General features: G+C 39.6%; 1 protein-coding gene and 1 pseudogene across 1 annotated transcript in view; both read left to right on the top strand.

The window, feature by feature from the left end:
- The window catches only part of LOC119718800 (centromere/kinetochore protein zw10 homolog), a 31848-nt gene extending 20399 nt beyond the window's left edge, over nt 1-11449 (top strand). Inside the window, exons 15-17 of the mRNA XM_038188221.1 lie at nt 7984-8134; nt 10420-10468; nt 11406-11449. The gene's annotated coding sequence lies outside the window, so the exon portion shown is untranslated. The remainder of the gene's footprint in view (nt 1-7983; nt 8135-10419; nt 10469-11405) is intronic.
- On the top strand, nt 8160-21753 carry LOC119718805 (annotated as a pseudogene).
- The last annotated feature ends 388 nt before the right edge of the window (nt 21754-22141 follow it).

Raw genomic sequence — 22141 nt, forward strand, 5'->3', positions numbered from 1 at the left:
ATTTCAACACTTAACCATATTATTTGATTAGTTCTTTCTCTACTCATGTAAAAGTTCTCACTGTGCTTTTCAATTTCAGTATTCCACCCAGTTGATGGAGTGGAGCTGTTTTGGTAGCCATCACCCATAGTTCATGCACAATGTAGCATTGAGCTCCGTGAGCCACATGTTGTTCAGATGCAGCAAAGAATGTTCTTCTCTATTTCAAGATCACTCCAGATTTATACTTACAGGGATTGTAAGACCTTGAGCAAAGTGGAATTGAAACAGAAAGATTTTTGTTCTTTTCCTTCTTTTTCCCCCAACATTTCTGTTAGATTTTAATGCATGTGACTATCTTGTGGTATCAGTTCCTGTAACCAAAGCAGATGCATGTGAGTCAGTTTCACTACTTGCACTGACATGAAATCTGAGAAAACTTTGTTTCACTTTTAATGATTGGCTCCAGATTAAACATGCATATTGTGTACATGTAATTGTTTTTTTTATGCAAGTCGTTCCTTCACAAGGCATAACTGCCACTCAATGTGAGGGCTACCGCACAAGAAGAAAAGACAGGAAAAAAAGAGGATGATAGAAAATGAAGACAATTAAGTTAAGTGTGTATGAGAGATGCATGTTCACATTGTGTTTATACAGGGTGATTAAAAAAAAAGTGACCCGCACTCAAGATTTGTTTTACTTTAAGCAATCAAATTAGATACACCGAAGAAATATGTCTTAAAAGAGCATGTTCTTCCACTCATCTGAAAAAAAACCAATCACTAAATTTGATCATGCCATCCAAAGTTATGCATGTTTTACTAAAAGAACCTGTTTGTGTAGCTGTCCAAGGAATGCGATAATATTGAAAGCTAAATGAGCTAAGTGAGAATTACAGATTATACACAACTATTCAAGTACAAATGAAATTTTAATAATTGAAATCAAGACAATTTGTACTATCAGGTTGCGTGTTTTGAATATGAGAAACAAGTCAACTCTTTTTTTCTTCGAAATATCGATGGTGATTTTTGTATCTTTTCCTTTGCAAGTTCTCGTTCATTCATGGAGGTGGAAAAATGATGGATGTTTCATTGTACTCAATGGGTACATGTATTATCAGTTCGCAGCATGGTAATTGATAAGTGGTGGACAGCCAAGTTTTCCGATCATTTTATAGAAATAGTCCTGATTTTGGAATAGAGTATGTTACTTAAGTGAAATTTTCACAGTAAATAGTCAATAAGATGTACTTTATCCGTGTTTTTTTTAATTAACATAGAACAGGCCAAATATTTCAAACATTTTTTTCAAATTCGGTCACTTTCTTTTTGACTCATCCTGTAGTTGGTTCAACCAGTCACGTGGGAATAAACTTGATGAATACATCCTGAAAATGGCTTTGGGGATAATGACAGTATATGGATGTGATTGGACAGAGGAGCAGGTAGTTGGTAGTTGGTTTCAATTTGGTCATGTTACTGACGACGGAAAGTAACATTCACTCAAAACATCTTTAAGCACAAATTTGACTTTGTACAAAGGTACATACCGGTAGATGTAGACAACAGCGAAAAAGAGGGAATTTTGTTTTATAAGATGGAATTTTTTCGCCGAGGTGATGTAAGTCAAATTAGGTTTTGCCCTTCACCGATGTATGTACTCAGTGTTACCTCCCGAGTGAAAGTTGGAAAAAATCACTCGGGTGGGACTCGAACTCACGACCTCCTGCTCTCTAGTGCAGATGTCTTACCACTCGACCACCGAGCTAACGGGATCAATTGGCCGGTTCGAATCTGATGTACATAGCAGCGGGTACCGCATGATCTCCTTTCCAAACACCGGCACTGCAACTCTCCACTTGTTACTTGTTAGGGTCTCCCCATATGAGGTCTTTAAATACATGAGTGCCTCTTCAGCAGTCTTACCAGAGGACAGTAAAGAGCGGACTGTCCACAACCTTCTGACTTCGGCGGAGTGAGTCCAGCAAAACCTGGCCACGCTGGTCCTCTGGATTCTGATAACCGTCATACGCAAGATTCAAAGCTGTTACAAAGTCATCTACCGGTACGGACTTTGCATCGTCCCGTCCCTCGAATGTGGGGAGTTTGAGGTGGCAGGCCACAAAAGCCCGCAGGAGCTCCTCTGAGGGGAACCCGGTATTGGTCGGTTCTGTCTTGATCTGGACTGTGGTAAGCGGTGTGTACTCTCCTCCCACTTCCCATCCTCCTTCTGGAGGGAGAATGGCTCAATTCAAAATCGGCAGAAGTAGTTCATTGTCCTGGTCAGTTCTGTGAATCAGCCCGGTGGCATTCACGTAGTGCCCCTTCAGGCTTTGAAGGGGCAAACGCCCATCAACCAAGGAAAACTTCGTCGTTTTCTCCTCTGCTGCTGGAGACTGTACTTTCACGTAGGTTGTCATCTTGACGACTATGATGTGACAGACGGATCCTCAAGCCCCCGCTACTGGTTGGCTGGCTGAAAGTACAGATCCCACTTCTGACACTTGGGGGGGGGGGGGGGGGGGGGAGGGGTGTCAAGGGTGTTCAACAAGAACGCACATCGGACACCCAAGGTTCGGATCTATGAAGTTTGTGCGAAGCACAAAGGCCAACAGCAAGGCGATGGCAACATGAGGAATCAAGATAGAAAGAAAGACAATGCAAGATGATCAATTGTTCCCTAAAGTTTAATTGAGACTAAAAATACAATAAGAATGAAAAATACCAAGAATAAAAATCACATAGGGATGTGTGTGAATTGTTTTTGTTTTGCTGAAAGAACGCACACCTTTTGGTGATCCGTGGACAGAACCTTAAACAGTGGTTGTGTTTAAAATTCTGTAACTTGAAAAGTACATGAGTGATTGGAATGATTCTTCTACTTAAAGAAAGCTTATGAGTAGGGCTTTCATATCCTACATTTTGAAAGTGCTACATGCAGAACTTCAATAAAACAATAGTCCAAACATTGGGTTTTTTTTTTTTTTTTTTTTTTTTTACTCACCCAGTACAGGAATAACAACAGTTTTCAGTGAAGGCATCGTAAATCTGGCCACGCATGAGATATGGACTATTCTGATTGGAACCGCAAGAGGGCTTCCATTCATTTATCGATTGGAAAGTTACAAAACAATTGACCTAAATTTGGCCATTAACCTACCCATTCACAACTACCCAAGTTATCCCACAAATGTTATATTCCCCAACAGGGTGTCCTGAACAAAATGGTGCATGTAAACCCCTCCATTTTTGAAAATTTACAACCAAAATTCTGTGCGGATGTTTACACCATCTTCAAGGTAATAGATTTAGCTTGAGAATACCGTTTGTTTCATTGAGATTGCTTTTGTAAATCCAAAGATATGTTTGAATAACGGCAAAGCCAACAAACCCGTTTTGTGCCACTTTCTGTGAAGCAGTTAAAATCAGTATAGTCCTAGTCTTAAACCAAATCACTTTAAAGCAGATTGTGCAATATTTTTTTATATTTAATTGAACCCTTTCATTGAAGTTTTAAAGAAGTGAACCTGTCTGTACTTTTAAATTGTTTCAACATAAGAACAAAACCCTATATTGTTGTGTGAATGGAATGTTTGTCTTACACCCATAGGGATAATCTATACTATAATTCCAGGAATCTGTGTGTGTGGGCGAGTATGTAAACACCAGCAATCGTGGACGTAGGACAAAAGAATTTGGGTGCAAACAATACGTCCACGATTGACCAAACGTCCACGATCTCAAATCGTGTACAAAACCAATGAGAGCTGTCGCTAAAAAGTACAAAGAGTACAAAGAAAGGAAAGAGGATTAGGGACAATGGGGCGTCCACGATTGCCGGCATTTACACACGGGGGTGAGTGTGTGTGTGTGTGTCTGGGTGTCTGTACGTCGATCATTGTTGATTATCTCCAGATCCGGGCACCGTGATCGTATGAAGTTGAAAATTGGCGGGTGTATTGCTCGGGACCACAGAATGTGTAGTGTCAAGTTTGAAGTTGTTTGGACGAGCGGGTCTCAAAAAAGCTGCCAAAAAGTAATATTTTCTGAGGCAAACATGCCAGTATATAGGCTAGACCACCACGCACTGATGTTCTTTTCAATTGTTGACATCATGTTCGAGATAAAGTGCGCGTGCTCAATGTGATGCAAACAATGACGCAACAATGGAAAAAGGACGGGCACATGGTAGGGCAATACCATTGTGCAGTATGGGTGAATAGCACTGCACACCATGTCTCCGTACGTACACGTATGTGACTGGCATGCACGGGCACATGCATTTGTAGTCAACTGAGCAACTGCACTGTACTGTATGTAGGCGGTCGGGCGATACCATATTGTCCAGTAGGGATAAACATCAGTGCAAGGGGATGATGACATTGTGTGCGTTTAACCTGCTCGGTGGTCGAGTGGTAAGACATCTGCACTAGAAAGCAGGAGGTCGTGGGTTCGACTCCCACCCGAGTGATTTTTTTCCAACTTTCACTCGGGAGGTAACACAATGAGTATACAGTGTTTAAAAACTTCGGTGAAGGGCAAAACCTAATTTGATTTATATCACCCCGACGCAAAATTCCATCTTATAATAGTTTATGCGGTACCCGCTGCTATGTACATCAGATTCGAACCGGCCAGCTGATCCCATTAGCTCTGTGGTCGAATGGTAAGACATCTGCACTAGAAAGCAGGAGGTCGTGGGTTCGAGTCCCACCCGAGTGATTTTTTCCAACTTTCACTCGGGAGGTAACACACTGAGTATACAGTGTTTAAAAACGTCGGTGAAGGGCAAAACCTAATTTGATCATTTAACTTCAGATGGCATTGATCAATTTCAGTAACTTTTTTTACGTTGAGTTAATGAACATGCTCGTGTGTAAGACATACTTGTACATTGGTTTATCAAATTTGATTGCTTTCTAAGGAAACAAATTTGAATCCAGGTCTCTTTCTTTTTGCCTCGCCCTGTACAACACTATTGAATTCATATCAGCCCAACCCAAAGTGTCATCTTTTAAATGGTTGGGTTGCAGTTCCTGCTGGTACGGTAGGTCAGATTCAAACCAGCCAGCCAAACCCCGGCAAGCTGTGTGGTCGAGTGGTAAGCTGTGTGCACTAGTAAGCAGGTGGTCCTGGGTTCGAGTCTCAACCGAGTATAGAATGTGCATTTTTCTCTCACAAGCGCTGGGACAACACTCGGCGTATACAGTGTCTATAGTACGTCCGTGACGGGCAAAAACCCAACACTGAAAATATTGCAAATTGGTGACTAAATAATAGTAAACATTTCATTCTCAACTTCAATGCAGTCAATCTTGACATTGAAGATTTGGAAGATACAAGCAATGGTAGTGATAAATCACGGTTAACTGGCTCTGTCTTGGACGTTACACTTCCTTTCATAATGCTAGAATTGCCCATGTGTGTATTTCTTTTTGTTCTGACAAGAGTCACAAGGGGGGTGTAGTCTATTATAAGCTGTACTAAATCTTCACAAATGTACAAATGTACAATGTAGCTTAATTTTTCTGTTCTTGAAAAAATGTTCTTCTGTTCTAGATAAAAAGGTTTTGTTTAGAACTCCCCAGCAGAAAGGGAATCTCTTACTTTTTCTTTCATTTAATGATGATTATTGCAAAGACTTAGCCGTGGGTTTACTACCTAACCCAGAGTTTGAAATTTGGAGTGTTCGGGAAACTTGCTAGCACAAGTAACCAGCAAGATAGGGACGAATGTTTGAGACATGAAGAAAAACTGGCGCCAGAAAATCCTAGTCAGGAGTGAGTGACATGGGAGCTTGTTAAAGGGTGAAAGTTGAGTGTGCTGATGTAATGCTACACAAATAAGAGCACAGGGAAATTTGATACAAGTTTTAGTTTTGATGTTTGGATAATCAAGAAAGAAATTTAAAACATAGATATAAATAGTCACTGCATCAACATAGCATTGAAACCACACTCTCCTCCTTGAAATGGAAAGTGTACTTAGACTTCTGTTTTCAATTGTTATACTTACAAAGCATCCATGAACTTTTCTTCTTGGTTTGGGGAAAAAATCATCCACTTTGCTGGCAGACTGGTTTCTTGTCCATGCATTATCGATACTGGTTGTGGGGCTGGAACCAGGCAGCCTCTCGAGAACAGAAATATCTTCTGGCAGCCAATAATTTGAAATTGTAAAGTAATAATTCAAAAACTAAACATTGGCTGATTGTTTTTTGGTTCAAATGTAAATAACTGTTGTATTGCTAGAAAAATAATAATTCAGAAATGTGTATACAGTGTTTATACATCGGCGAAGGGCAAAACTTAATATTGATTTACATCACCCCAACGCAAAATTCCATCTTATGAATAGTTAGATGCGGTACTCGCTGCTATGTACAATGTACATCAGATTCGAACCAGCCATCCGATCCCGCAAGCTCAGTGTTTTGAGTTGTGAGACGTCTGCACTAGAAAGCAGGAGGTCGTGGGTTAAAGTCCAACCCGAGTGATTTTTCCAACTTTCACTTGGGAGGTAACACACTGAGTATACAGTGTTGAAATCTAATTTTTTGGGATGAAACTCAAAAAAATCCTCCCCCACAACACAAACATTCCATCTTACAAATATTTACCGGTATCTCCTTTCCTGTTGCACTTGGTTGCTTGCGATGGATTAACTGATGGAAATCCAATTGTTTGTTTCATCCCTCAGCTGCCAAGAAGATAAGGAGGAGGCATTGAAAGTACTCAACGGACACAAATGGATAGGACAAGTGCTCAAAGCCAAGGTATTCACAAAGTCACTTGTGGTTTTTACTATTGGTACTTGCTTAGAACTGTTGGCACTTTCAATGAATTGAAATAACTAATCAACAGTCTTAGTATTGGCTACCAGTGCAAGGGGTCTAGTGGCTGCTATTGCTGTGGTTACAGGTTCATGTTCCTGCAATAACTCTTTTCCCGTAGCTTGCCAAGCCAGTTGAGGACCCGGACACTAAGAGCCTCGCTCTGAAGAGAAGCCAAGAGGAATCTGATGAAAACACCCAAGAAGCTAAGAGGAGGAAGGAGGAGGACAGCTGACCAGTAGAAGAGAGGTGAAGACATTGAGATAGAATGAAGGGTTGGGCTGGATTCGAACCACCATCCATTAGAAAAGTACTCCGGTTCTCAACCAACTGAAGTCATTACAACACTCATTTCTTTTACTGTGCTCTGTGGTATTAAAATCATGCAAGTGTAGAAAAGGCTCATTTGATGGAATTTATCAATTCTGTTCTGTCCATTTATTTTGGAGGATTTTGTAGGATATAGGAAGGTAGACCCTGCCTATACTGCCATTTAGGCTTGATACCCCTTGAAAGTGGAAGTTCAAAGAATGTGATTTCCTTCACTGTAGTAGATTTTTTGAGTAGTTCAAGTAGTTCATGATCATCACAAGAAAACCATTCTTACATCCAGAGATTACTATTTTAAGAGCCCAACCAGTCAGTTCCATAGCTCATTTGACATTGTGAACATGAAATTTGTCGAGTGGAATAGTTATGTGGTCAGTTTTCTCTTCCTTGTCATTTATTCTCCTTGAAGGGAGAGCATCAAAGCTTGCATGTCTGTGTAGAGTTTGTGATTCACACTTTAAAAGACTCTTATTTTATCTGATAAACTTTTCAAGTTGAACACATTTCCCTTAGTGTTTCAAGCCTAAAATTTACTTTGCACATGCACCACCAGAACTACGAACTGAAGTTATGAGAATGGTTGTATGTAGAAAGATCACAAGTTCCGCTCACTATTCATTACCCATTATGAGATATGGTGGACACAATACAAGGGTAATATTTGGTTTGGGTGAGTCTTTTGTATTGACCCCAAATATACCCAAATCAAATGGCGCCCTTCGATTGTGTCTGTGCCATCTCTCAAAAAAGGTAATAGCCGTTGAAGCATTCACAATTGTGAAATTGTTAAGACTCTGAAATACTGAGTGTGCTTTTTGCTCTTCTCCCAATCTGCAGGTTAAACAACACGGTGACTCCACTATGGAACCAGCCGTATGAGGACCAGCTATCCACCAAACAGACCAACACCAGGGAGTTTCTGAGGAATTTATCCAAGATGCTGCAACGGAACATTGGGGGAGATGTCTCCCTGGCTTAAGCAACAAAGGTGAGCTACTCACCAAAGACACAGGATGGTTGTGGGCCAGAATGGAAATGTGATCTTCCTTGACAAGTAACTGTTTCCAGACACAGTTTTATGGCGAGCTGCCCTGAAAACTTGTTAAAACCCCAGAAAATGTAGCCCATTTGTTTGAGAATCAGTTAAGGTTTTAACAAATTTTATGAAATAAGCTCCCTTCTCCACACACACAAGTCTTGTCGAATAAACAAAACACACACAAAACACACACACACAAAACAAAGGAAAAAGCTCACGAGAAAAAGTTTACAAAAGTTGCTTGAGTGGGACTTGCACCAACAACCTCCTGCTTACTAGTGCAGATGTCTTACTTGACCATCAAGCTTGCTGGGGCTGACTGGCTGGTTCCAATCTGATATAGCAGTTACCACAACCAATGAGTTTAATGGATTGTTTACGTAGGGGACTTGTGAATGTTAATATCTGGTTTGCCATTCACCAATGCAAATTTGAAAGCTTTCTTGGGTGGGATATGAACCCATAACCTCCTGCTTACTAGTGCAGACATCTTAAGGCCCTCTCACAGTGTCACGTTCTGGCATGGAGTTTGTAGTGCTACCAAGAAAATTGACTAAAAAGCGATGGGGAATGCAGATGACGGCATAGGGACTCACTGATACTAGTTGAGGACTTCAGAGGGATTCCAAGGACTTCGCTGAACACCAAACTGCCGTGTTCGTGTGTTTGGTGTTTCATTCAAAAGTGAATAACTTTTGTATTGCTTGAAAAATAGCAGATTGGTAAAGAAATCTGTTTTTCGGGATGAAACTCGAAAATAGCACGGAACTTTAAGTAAATTTAGTACTTCATCCGGCATTTGTTGAGTAAAACTGTTATGCGGACAGTTTTCCTTGTTTTTTCCCCTAGAAGGTACAGCATTAAAGGTTGCATGTCTGTGTAGAGTGTGTGTGCGATTCACAGTTTCAGATGCTTCTTATTTTATCTGATAAACTGTTCAAGTTGAACACATTACCCTCATTGCTTCAAGCTTAAACTTTAATTTGCAATGCACCACCAGAACTATGAACTGTAGTAATGAGAATGGTTGTATGTAGAAAGATGACAAGTTCCACACACACTCATTACCCTTTGGAGATACGGTGGACACAATACGAGGGCGCTATTTGGTTTAGGTCTAGTCTTTTGCATAAGTTACCCCAGTATACCCAAATCAAATAACACCCTTGTATTGTGTCTGCCATATCGCAAAAGGCTTATAGCAGTTGAGTTATTCACTTTTTCCAAAATTTGTTAAGACTCTGAAATACTGAATGTGCTTTTCACATCTTTTCCCAATCTACAGGTTAAACAACATGGTGACTCCACTGTGGAACCAGCCGTATAAGGACCAGCTATCCACCAAACAGACCAACACCAGGGAGTTTCTGAGGAATTTATCCAAGATGCTGCAACGGAACATTGGGGAGATGTCTCCCTGGCTGAAGCAACAAAGGTGAACTACCCGCCAAAGACACGGGATGGTTGTGGGCCAGAATGGAAATGTGATCTTCGTTGATAAAAAAACTGTTTCCAGACACAGTTTTCTGGCAAGTGGACTTACATGTACAGCTGCGCTGAAATTTCATTTAAAGTCCAGAAAATGATGCCTCATTTTTCTTGAGAATCAATTAAAACTCAGCAAACTTTGGGCCAACTTCTGAAATAAACTTCCTTTCCACACACAAAAGTCCCAAAAATTAAAAGGGGGGGGGAAGTTGGTAAAAAAACTGTTTACAGACAAAAAGCACAAAAATGAACACAAAACCAAAACTTCACAATTCATAAGCTGCTCGAGTGAGACTCGCATCAACAATCTCCTGCTTCCTAGTGCAGATGTCTCAACTACTTGACCACCAGGCTTGCTGGGGTTGGCTGGCTGGTCCCAATCTGATATAGCAGGTGCCACAATCAATGAGTTTAATTAATTGTTTACGTAGGGGAGTTGTGAATGTGAATACCTGGTTTTGACCTTCACCAATGTAAATTTGAATGCACTGTATATTCAGTGCTGTCTGAGAGCTTACGAGCAAAGATTCTGCAAGCTTGCTTGGGTGGGATATGAACCCATGACCTCCTGCTTACTAGTGCAGACATTTTAACCACTCAATAACAGAGCTTGCAAAGGTTAGTGGGCCAGTTTGAATCTTGTGTATATATAGCTTTGGTTACCACAAGAAATTCACAAGCCTGTTGGAGTGGGATTCGAACCCACACCCTCATTTTTAATAGTGCACTCTTCATTTGATTGACAGGAAGAACCACAGTGGGATGGCATGTGAGTTGCAGCCAATTAAGCCATCGGTGAGTAAGCTAGGTGACAAATATTTGTTGATAAAAATATAGATTTTATTTAAATTTATTTGTAGTATTGTGAATGATTTCATGAATTATAATCTCAATGATAGTTCACATTGGCACATAGTGTTAGGTTAGCCATATGGAGAACTTTGCCACCCATATGTGCAGAAAACCAAAGCCCTGCATGCTCTGCGGTCACACACAACGGTGCATTGACCCGGCGACCTGCATAGCCCCACTGCGTAGCCGGACTATACATAAACAGCAGGTCGATCCTCAGAACAAAAGCGATGTCTGATTTGACAAGAAAAGTGACCCTTGTTCTCCTCAACCAATCTAAATGGTTGTTACATCAATGGAAAGCTTATTGTGTTATCTTTCAGAAACCGTGCGAGGTAATTGTGTGCGACTGGGTTCACACATGTGCTGTTCGAAGAAGTAAACCGGCACTCTCAAAAATCGGGGAAATGTGCCGTGACCTCCATAGGAAACGCGAAATTTTCACTGAGTTGCCCGTTTTTCAATGAAAAAGTGCACATAATTATTCGCCTTTCATCATAAAGAAATTATATTCATGTGAAAGAGGAAAATCTGTATTTTGTGATGCGATGCGAGGAAGTAAGTTTAACCGACACACTTTCCGCATATTAACGAAAATTTGCTCAGAGCGCCTAGACATGAGCCAGTCTTCCCACATAAACAGAGCTCCACTAGTGGCGAGTGAGCAAATGCTCCCTAGTTCTCCATATGTGACTGGTGTGATCTTTGAACTTGGGTAGATAGATAGAGTCACCTTACTTGTACTAAATTTATATTTCAACCTGGATTTCTTGTGAGATAAACTATACAGCATGTGAATCTTTTGTGGGGTAAATATTCCTGACATGGGAGATGTCTGATTTGTACCTTTCATTTTCATTGTTTGTTTGCATACTCACAGCCAGTATTAGAGAGCTATCGCAACAAGTGTGAGTTTACCATCGGCAAGAGTGTCGATGGCATCGGTGAGTGAAACTGGCATTTATTTTTATTTATGCAATCTCTTCATTTTGTGTGTGTATGCCCTCCGTTCACAAGTACCCCCTCGCCTGGATATAAAGTGTGCACACATGTACATGTACTTAATGCACCTGTTATGAAAGCTGAACAGAAAGTTCCAGGATTTTTTCTCAGTTATTCCCCTAATTTTTTTGTCAGGTCTTCATGAAACTTGGCCCTGGATAAATTGTGCAATAGTTTCAGTATCATGTCTTCTTATTTTCATTGACAGATAACACTGTTGGTTTCCGGCTTGGCGTTTACAAAGGTAAGTATTTCCTCTGAAGTTTCATTTTGGTAAAAGACGTAGATCAGCTTTCATGTTTGATTGGATCGGCTGTCGAGGGGCGTGGCCTATTGGTAGCTAATGCTGATCAATTCCAACCAATCAGAATGCAACACGCAGAAAGATTGACAGGTGTACATATTGTGCATTGTCTATTATGTCTGTCAGGAATTAATTATTGAAAAGAAAGAAACAAGCCACAAAAGACTTAAACCCTTGTCATCCCCTTTGCCATGTTTGCTGACCAATATGCTGGCTTACTTTTGTGGCATGAATATTTCAACATTGAACAGCAAGCTCTTTTACTCAGTAGGGATTTTTCAACATTTACATTTGTACAAACAAGAATTAGGTTTTAAATACAAAATTCAGGAAAATCACTGTTTGTTTAAATGTTGCTAGTGTACAATTTTATTTATTTTATCACTGCTCTTGCTTTTACACGCAAATTTGTTTGTCCTATAAAAAGTGTGTGACTTTTAGAAACATGGTTTGCCCTGCTTCTTTTTTTCCCCAAATATTACTAGGTATCAGAAAGTCGTAAGAGCTCAAACACCGATTTGGTGATAGTACATTTCTGTATTATTTGTGTTTAGAGTTTTAAATTACACAAGGAAATTACAGCTTTAATGAACATATAAAAAGAAGCAATTCCTTGGATACTGTGCAAATTAAGATACAATCTTGTATGATGCTAACTTTACAATGACATTCATATTTTACAGCATTGATTTTTCAATTACCCAAATTCGAAGTACCCTTGAGTCCATCTAAAAGAAATATTAGAATATTGCTTTGCATTTAAACACAGATTATGTACAATAATAGAGCATGCAAGTCTCGCCAGTTCACATTCACTTTTCATGTGAACATCTTAGTACCAAACACTGACTAGTCTAGCCACAGACTCCCATGTTTGAATTCACCCAATGAACGGAAGTGGAGGTCCACATTTTTTCAATTTACTATAGTAATCAACTTGCAATATTTTTTGAATGTGTTGTAAATTGGAATGATTTTTTTCTTGTTCAGAACCCATTCTTTGCCCTTGACTGGATAAACCTAGTAAAATCACCTAGGTTTTTGAGGTCAACTTGCACGCTCTATTGACAGAAGTGGGGAACACATTGCTGACTTCAACTATCAACTACATTTTTTTCCAGCTAGTAGCTGTGATGACACCTTTAATACACCAGACTTAAATCCCATACTGTACATCTAAAGCCTACAATGGTCTCGTATATTATATATCTGTGCTCTGCAGCAAAACATCTATTTAATTGGATTTCTCCTTGCTAAAGATAGAATTTAAGAAAGTTTGAACAAAAATTCTGCACTACATTTGGTCTGCAAAAAGTATTTTCCACGTTGTGCTACATGTATGCACAAAGATTGGTGTAATGTATTTGGAATCAGATGCTCCTAATGCATAACTTGCAACTTTGTTGATCTGTTACTTAGGCTGTGTCTGAAACGCGCTTCTAGAGCTATGGCTACGGCTATTGTCAGATTGTTCCCATGTAATTGTTTTGGGTGAAGACCTAGACAACATAGCTCTAGCCATATCAATTTTTTTAATCTGTTCATTTGTGCATCAGGTCTTGACCCACAAGATAACCATTCCACCAGCACCTCTGACGTACCAGTGACTGGCGCTGCCATAATGGATCCTTATCACTATCTGACACAACAGCACTTCACCTCAGAGATCTTCAAGATTGAGATCCAAAATCTCCCAAGACACTTTGGATTTGCGGTGAGTTTGCTCCCTTAACATTGAACCCTTAATAACAATAACCATACAGTTTGTGCCTTTTTATAGGAGTATGTATGTATTGTGCTCCATGCTTGGGATTTGTCAAGGTCTGTTAAAGCTACAGTCCATCATTTATAATTTATGCATTTTGTTCGTTTGAAGCAACAAAACAGTTCAAAATCTAATGAAGGATACTGAGCAACTAACCTGATGAAGTTTCAGCTAAGCTTCAGCTGTACATTCCGAGAAAAACAGCATTCAAAGATCTCAATTTCAAATCAAAAGTTACTGAATCATGTTTTGAATTGTTTTGAATTGCAGCTATATGCGACGTCGCGCACTGATCCGACGAATTATAACAACCGCGCGCGCGTGTGCGTCGTTCCAATACTTGTGCGCGCTGCGCTGAATAACAAAACGAACTACTAATTGAAATTTTCCTACGGTGCTTCTTAAGAATCACCGTTGGAAATGCCTTCTTTCGTTGATTACTTCAAAATTACAGCTTCCCAGAAAGAATAATTTCACAGGGAGTTTAGTTCCCTTACTATCTTTCAAACAAGTTTGTTTTTTAACAATAATTTACTTTTCGGATGGCTGCAAATGATGGACTCTAGCTTTAATAACAGCATCAAAAGGCTGTAAAATGAATTTCACTAAAACATGAAATATCCCAGCCCTGTGTTTGTATGAAAGTAATGACCACATTTTACGCACACTTTTTTGCAATGCCCGTGCACATGTTCGCAATTGTTTCTAATGTTGCTGTGATGTTGATTTAGGTATTTTACACTTCACAGCTTTGGGATTTTCTGTATAATTTATGAACCTAAAATTGATTGCATTGTACATGTGTAAAAGTTTGTATATTTAAGTATATCATTGGCTGCATGCTATGTGCTAATTAACACAACAGTCACATCAAACTTGATCAAAAGACAAAACACTTTTGTTAACATTCCTTTCCCCTCAAACAGCAGTGACACTGAAGTTCCAGCTCATGACATCGCTGTATTGCTCATGAATATGGAACTTGATAAAAAATATTTTAAAAACCTGGAGCATCCAAAGACTTGGAATATAGTTCCTAAAATTAAAACCTCAAAATCTGTTTAAAGGCACTTAAAAAAAACCCTTCATTTACAGTGAACAATTTCAGGGTTTCCATATGTTAGTACCAACACATGTACATTTTGTTTGAAGCAACAAAAGTGCTCAAAATCTAAAAACGGGTGCTTAACAACTAACACGATGAAGTCTTAGCTCTGTGAATGCAGTATCTTCCGAGAAAACTATATTCAAGGATCTCATGTTCAATTCAACAGTTGCTGAGTCATGTTTTATATTGCGTCCGAATTCAGCCCCAGGGACACATTCTCATTCAGTCAATTGCAGCTACGTGATGTCATGCACTGAACTGACGAATAATAGCAACCTAGTGTGCGTGTGCGTCGTGTCGACGCTTGTGCGCACATATTCATTGATTCACCGAATTTACAAACCAACTACATGAACTAACATGATGCATCGTTGGAAATGGCTTTCTGTCATTGTTTCCTTCAAAATGACAGCATGCCAAAAAGAATGATTTCACAGGGAGTTTAGTGCCATTAAAACCAAAAGCCTTTTAACAATAATTTTGTCAGTTACTTTTTGGATAGCTGCAAATGATCTACTCTACCTTTAAACACGAACAAAAGTTTGATTCAAATAATTAAACTATTTAGGATTTGTGAATTTCTGAACCTTTTACATACATACATTGCATGAATACCAGCTGTTCCCTTTACTGATAGTTGGTTGCAATCTGCTCTGGGTGGGCCTGCACATTACTGATGTCATGGTGCGTACATGTATTGGCAATTCGCTGAAGTAAAACACATTTCAACTCGAGCATATTGTGCTGTTAATGTTTCTCGATGTCAAATCTACTTCATTGGCATTCCAATGAAGAAGATGTATGAAACGGCCTTAAATCTGCTCTACACTTTGAACACAGCAAGTTCAAAAGCAGCACTCACTCTACACACTGCTGCCCTTAAAGACAGCTTGCACTTATCAGGTACCAGTGAACATTGTTCTTGACAACTTTCCAAAGATTAAATCCCTTCTGGTTCTGGATGTGCATACTGCTGCCCTTGTGCTGATGGCTCGGTGCCAGTCAGCCCAGGACATTGTTCCGGAGTACTTGCAAGTGACTGCTGGCTCTCTGCTGGTTCTGGATGTTCACACTGTTCCCCTTGCATGGATAGCTTGCAGTCAGTCAGACTAGAGCATTGTTCCTAATGAGAACTTGCAAGGGCTGGGGTCCCAGCTGGTTCTGCATGTACCTCAACATGCACTTGAACATGCTGCTGACTGTGCATGGATGCCTTGCTGCTACTTTGCCTGGAACATTGTTCGTGACAGCTGTCCGGTGACTGCTGACTCGCTGTGTGTTGTGCATGCCCTTGGCTTGGTGGCTTGCTTGGCCTGGCAGCACGGTGCTCTTGGTCTTTTTCTGCCTGTGGAATCACATGAAGCTCGATCTGCTTCCCTGGCTGCGATGGTCGGCTGGGATTCCATCTTGGGCAGCAACGACAGCACAGTTTCAGGAATGAGAAAGCCTTGACTACAGCTTCACGAAAGTCGGTGTTTGTGGCACTGTAGACCAGGGAATTGATTGAGCTATTGATCAGTCGCAAAATTGCAATGCATATAGTCAGAATATTTATTGTCTCTGCAAGTTCCAGACTGGCAACAATCTGAGCAGTTGAAGTAAACTTTGATGCAAGTACATGTATTGCCATAATTGCAGCTGCAATGATCAGTGAGTTCAGAATGAAGAAAACAGCACTGTTGAGGATAACCATGCAGAGGACCTTGCCTGCTCGCTTGGGACGGTTGGGCAACAGGGCTGATTGCTTGCATACTTTCCATACTACATATATGTACAAAGCAAGAGTTGCTATGAAAGAGACAATGTTGATAATGGAAAGAATCCCAAAGTAGACTTCATCGGAGACAGCGTCTGTTAATGGTACGAAAATCAGAATCACACCAACAATAATTGTTGGCACCCAGAGTCCTGCTGATATCTTTGCTGCTCGAGATTTAGAGGCCTTTTCTTTGAACGTTATAGGATTGCGCACTGCAGAGAATCTCTCAGCTGCTATGGTCACCACAAAGAAATTAGAAGTAGCGAGGAACGTGCTTTGGAAACTATATATTGCCTTTTTGACCAATAAGTTGGACTCTGTAGGTGAAAACAGTGCAATTATGAAGTCAGTTATAAGGTAGAGGGAGTCAGCCACAGCCAGATTGGATAAGTAGATGTTGATGATTGTACGCATGGACTTCACTCGAATGACTGTGAAGAGAAAGACAAAGTTTAAGCAGAGGCCGATTGGTGCAATGATTTCAGCACTTAACCATGTTATTTGTTTAGTTCTTTCTACACTCATGTTAAAGTTCTCACGATGCTTTTCAACTGCAGTTTTCCACCCAGTTGATGGAGTGGAGCTGTTTTGGTAGCCATCGCCCATAGTTCATGCACAATGTAGCATTGAGCTCCGTGAGCCACATGTTGCTCAGATGCAGCAAAGAATGTTCTTCTCTATTTCAAGATCACTCCAGATTTATACTTACAGGGATTGTAAGACCTTGAACAAAGTGGAATTGAAACAGAAAGTTTCTTGTTTTTTTCCTTCTTTTTCCCCCAACATTTCTGTCTGATTTTAATGCATGTGACTATCTTGTGGTATCAGTTCCTGTAACCAAAGCAGATGCATGTAAGTCAGTTTCACTACTTGCACTGACATGAAATCTGAGCATTGAATTTGTTTCACTTTTAATGATTGGTTCCAGATTAAACATGCATATTGTGTACATGTAATTGTTTTTTTTTATGCAAGTCGGCCCTTCACAAGGCATAAATGCCACTCAATGTGAGGGCTACCGCACAAGAAGAAAAGAGAGGATGATAGAAAATGAAGACAATTAAGTTTAGTGTGTATGAGAGATGCATGTTCACATTGTGTTTATACAGGGTGATTAAAAAAAAAAGTGACCCGCACTCAAGATTTTTTTTTTACTTAAGCAATCAAATCAGATACACCGAAGAAATATGTCTTAAAAGAGCATGTTCTTCCACTCATCTGGAAAAAAAACCAATCACTAAATTTGATCATGTCATCCAAAGTTATGCATGTTTTACTAAAAAAAACCTGTTTGTGTAGCTGTCCAAGGAATGCGATAATATTGAAAGCTAAATGAGCTAAGTGAGAATTACAGATTACACACAAGTATTCAAATACAAATGAGATTTCAATAATTGAAATCAAGAGAATTTTGACTATCAGGTTGTGTGTTTTGAATATGAATACCAACTATGTGGTGGCATGGTTTAGTAAAGGTTTGCGGTGCCACCATGTAGAAGTCTTTTTTGTTTTTTTGGGAAGATGTGTGGTTCTTTTCAGAACCACATATAATCCCCAACCCCTTTTCTTCCCCTGAAATCCTCCCCCCCCCCCCCCCCGCCCCTGATTCTATGTAAATATTTCAAAGCTAATCATAATTGTATTGATGATATTTCAATGATAGATATAAAGTGTTTGAGGACCTACGTGGATCTGTTTGGGCCTACAACTACGTCCATTCACTGAGCGGATTCGGGATTACCCATCGAGGACTCGAAAAGGTAGGAGAGAACAAGGCCAGTTTCTTCGGTAAAATTATCAAATCAGGTAAGACAAACATCTGTGAAGACTCATTTGCATTGGTCTGCATCTCAATTCTATGTGGATAATTGTGAAATTCGAAATTGTGAATTAGAAAGTAGGAATCAACTTTATTCGATTTCATCCATACAATTATTGATCTTCTTTTTCATATATGTATTTTTTTTTTTTGCCCTTCCCTGAAGTATTTTACAAACACTGTACATATTGAGTTTTGTCCGAGGGTTTGCAAGAAAAAAAAATCAACAAGCTTACTGGTTGGACATGAACCCCCAACCTTCTGCTTCCTAGTGCAGACGCATTAACCACTCGACCACTGAGCTTGCTGTGGCAAGCTGGCCGTTTGGAGTCTGATGAAGCAGCGCTTAACCCAACTTTGTTTGTGTAGGAGGTCATTAGTTTGAGTCCCAGCTAAGCCTTCGGACAAGACTAAGTGCACAGTGTTTACAAAATATGTCAGCGAAGGGCAAACAAAAATCAAATATAAAAAATGATAATTTACATCACATACATTTTTTTTTCCTGCCCAGGTTCCCATCTGAAGTCCATCCAGATGATCCTTAATAAGACGGCAGACGGTACAGGCATCGACTCCAACACCCTAGCCTTACAGATGAAGGGCCATCCTGAGCTGAGGGACTAGCTTCATGTCGTCACCTCTTGGGGGCCTTTGCCTGTCTACCCTGGGGTGGTCAACTCAGAATTACCTGGTAGGTACAGTGGACTCTGTGACCAAGTACCAGTGTTGTAGTCGAGTTACCAACGTCGAGTCCGAGTCTGAGTCCAAGTCTCGAGTCACAAGCCTCGAGTCCGAGTCCGAGTCACAAGTCACTTGTTCTTAGTTGTTCACCGAACTATTCGTTTTTTAAAACTATTTTTTAATCCTCCATTCTGTCTTTTAAGTAAATCCCAGTGTATATAGTTGTGTGTGTACATGTTGTTTAGAGCCAAAATGTGTTTTCCTTTTAATTCCCATCCCTGAAAAATCTTTCTCCAACCCTTCCCTCTATGTTTTATCATCCAAACAGTATTCCTCAATGATCCTTTCCCATCCCTACGTTAGGTTTTTACTTTTGATGAAATTACGTGACTCGAGTCGCGAGTCATCGAGTTCGAGGAGTCATGGTCAAGTCCGAGTCATTTTCCAATGTGACTAGAGTCCAACTCAAGTCCGAGTCCAAGACTCGAGTCCTACAACGCTGCCCAGTAATCCCTCTTCAGAAAAGGTTTAGGTGGAACTCTTGAACGCATTGTCGCCCAACACCTTGTGCTGATGTTAAGATATTTGATGATCATAGTGCAGTGTTCATATAGCACTCTTATACAACACTCTCAGATTGCTCACATTTATTACCCCTCTTCATCAGGCCATCAGAACACTTTCCTGTTATAAGCTCAAGATCAGCAATATCTGGTCTGCACCCCCGCCCCCCCCCACATGTACTCAATGGAGGCAATTGTAGTAATGTATCTTGCCCAAGAACACCAGCACCGTGTCCCCTGTCAAGATTGACTCAACATATCATCGTGCATGAGTCAAACACAGGAACCTTTTGACCACAGGACTCTGCATGCTGAATAAAACTCTAATCAAATAACCGACGTATAAACACTGACGTATAAACACTGTGTGAGTGTGTTACCTCCTAAGTGCAAATTGGGGAAAAAAACGTTGGCGAGGGGCAAAACCTAAATTGATTTACATAACCCCAACTAAAATTCCATCTTATGAATAGTTAATGCTATACCTGCTGCTCTGTACATCAGATTCGATTGAAGTTGAGTGGTAAGACATCTGCACTAGAAAGTAGGAGGTCTTGGGTTCGAGTCCCACCCGAGTGATTTTTTTCCAACTTTCACTCGGGAGGTAACACACTGATGGTTTATACCAACCGTTTATACGTCGGTGAAGGGCAAAACCTAATTTGATTTACATCACCCCGACGCAAAATTCCACCTTATGGATACTGAATAAAATGAGTGATACACATGAACATACTTTGCGTAAAGATATTTGTTGTGTTTGAAGAGGAAAGTACTTCAGACAGTCAGACCACCATTTAAACAGAAGATCTGACCTGACACGTGTACATGAGGACATACAAGGGCCTCATGATTCTGATATTTAGTACGCTTGTAGATATTTAAATATTGTTGAACCCTGCATCATAGGTCGATCTGACAATCTACGCGCTTGCCAGTATCAGACTTTAAATGGCCTGCAAGAGCCTGCCGTTTTGAGTCTGCGTTTAGATTAACCACCATTTTGCTCGTCTCATTTTGAATATTCTTTTTTTTTCCTCAGAGGATCTCAAGACATCTATCACCAGGCATCTTCTCAACATGCATCTCGACCCCAAATGGCAAGCACAACTGAACCAATACATGGTGTCCAAATTTGTGCCGGTTACACTGGATCAGTACAAAGGATTGTTAAAATAAACAAACAAATGTTCCAATAAACCAAAAAGGGAAACCGATGATTAATGCATTATGAAATAAATTGCATTATTATAATATAACAATTGTAACAAAATAACGAGACAGTGTTATATTTAAAAAAAATAATCATTAATTCATTGTTGAAATCGGTACTCTAAATTCTTGTCATGATGCAATTTTGTGCTCTAAATTAATAATGCAATATACATATTTTACTATGTAAACATGTTTTTTATATAATTTACTGAAACCACAGAGACTAGTTGTCAATGTACAAGCTATTGTCACATCTTACTGTGTGCAATGAGTTCGTTAGCAGGGCTCAAATTTTGTGTGAAAATTTTGTGGACAACAGTACCTGAAAGTTTTATTTTACTGGACCAATGTACATTCACAGATAAAATTGAAACACTGTTAACTCAAAGCCATGTGCATCATTTGCAATGACCTGGAGAAGCATTGATTTAATGACAAAACTCTGCTCAAAGTCAAGATAGGAGTGGTACCAAATACCCTTTGAAAATATTCCAGCTGAAATTGTTTCGTGTGGATGAATACTGAGGTGGTGTTGAAAGAGGGTGTCCATGGCACATTTTAACATTATGCATTAGCAATGGAATCCAGTTACAAGACACACAAAAAAAGTTAATGTATTTTCTCGGTTTTCTTAAAATGTATACTATCCAATCAACCTTCAACAGGTTAGTTGTCATGCACCCTGCTTCAGACTTTTAGCACTTTTGTTGCTTCAAACGAAAGTAAAGGCACAAGAAGCAAATAATCATATGTACCTTTTAAGAAAGTTGCAGTCATTAGGATTATACAAGAAGTATATTTCATTGCTTCTGGTGGTAAACGGGAAACATCAAATGTAAACATTTTGAATAGTTGGTCAAATGACTCTTGCATGTGTAGGATTAGTCATGATCATGATAATCTGAGACCAGATTTGGACAGCACATGCAATCATGAAAGGCATGTATTCATCTGAGTGCAATGTGTAATTATAAAACATCAAGATGAATTTTTATTCCCTTTGTTTTAAGTTGCCAAATCTTCCAAAGAAGTTATATACAATTTAGAAGTGGTTTTGTCATTTCGTATAACCTTGGAGAGTGAAATACATTTGAACATCCAAACAATGTGTGTTACAGTGAAGTGCAAATTTGCCTTGTTGAGATTATTTATGCAAATGCGCTAAGGTTTTCTGTCATGGATGTTGGTATGAACGTAGATGATGTGGATATGATTCACCTACTTTAATGAACATGTAGTTGTGTTTGTCATTTATAATACATGTACACCATATAGTTATTAAACTGTGCTGTACATTTTGGATTTTTGTGACTTGGTTTAAAAATTAACAGTCACTTCTTTCATATTTCAAAAAATTATATTTCCAATGGCAAATTATTAAAGTGGATGCGGTGTTTAAA

Source organism: Patiria miniata, unplaced genomic scaffold (assembly GCF_015706575.1).
Source record: "Patiria miniata isolate m_02_andy unplaced genomic scaffold, ASM1570657v1 HiC_scaffold_7, whole genome shotgun sequence".
NCBI lineage: Eukaryota > Metazoa > Echinodermata > Asteroidea > Valvatida > Asterinidae > Patiria > Patiria miniata.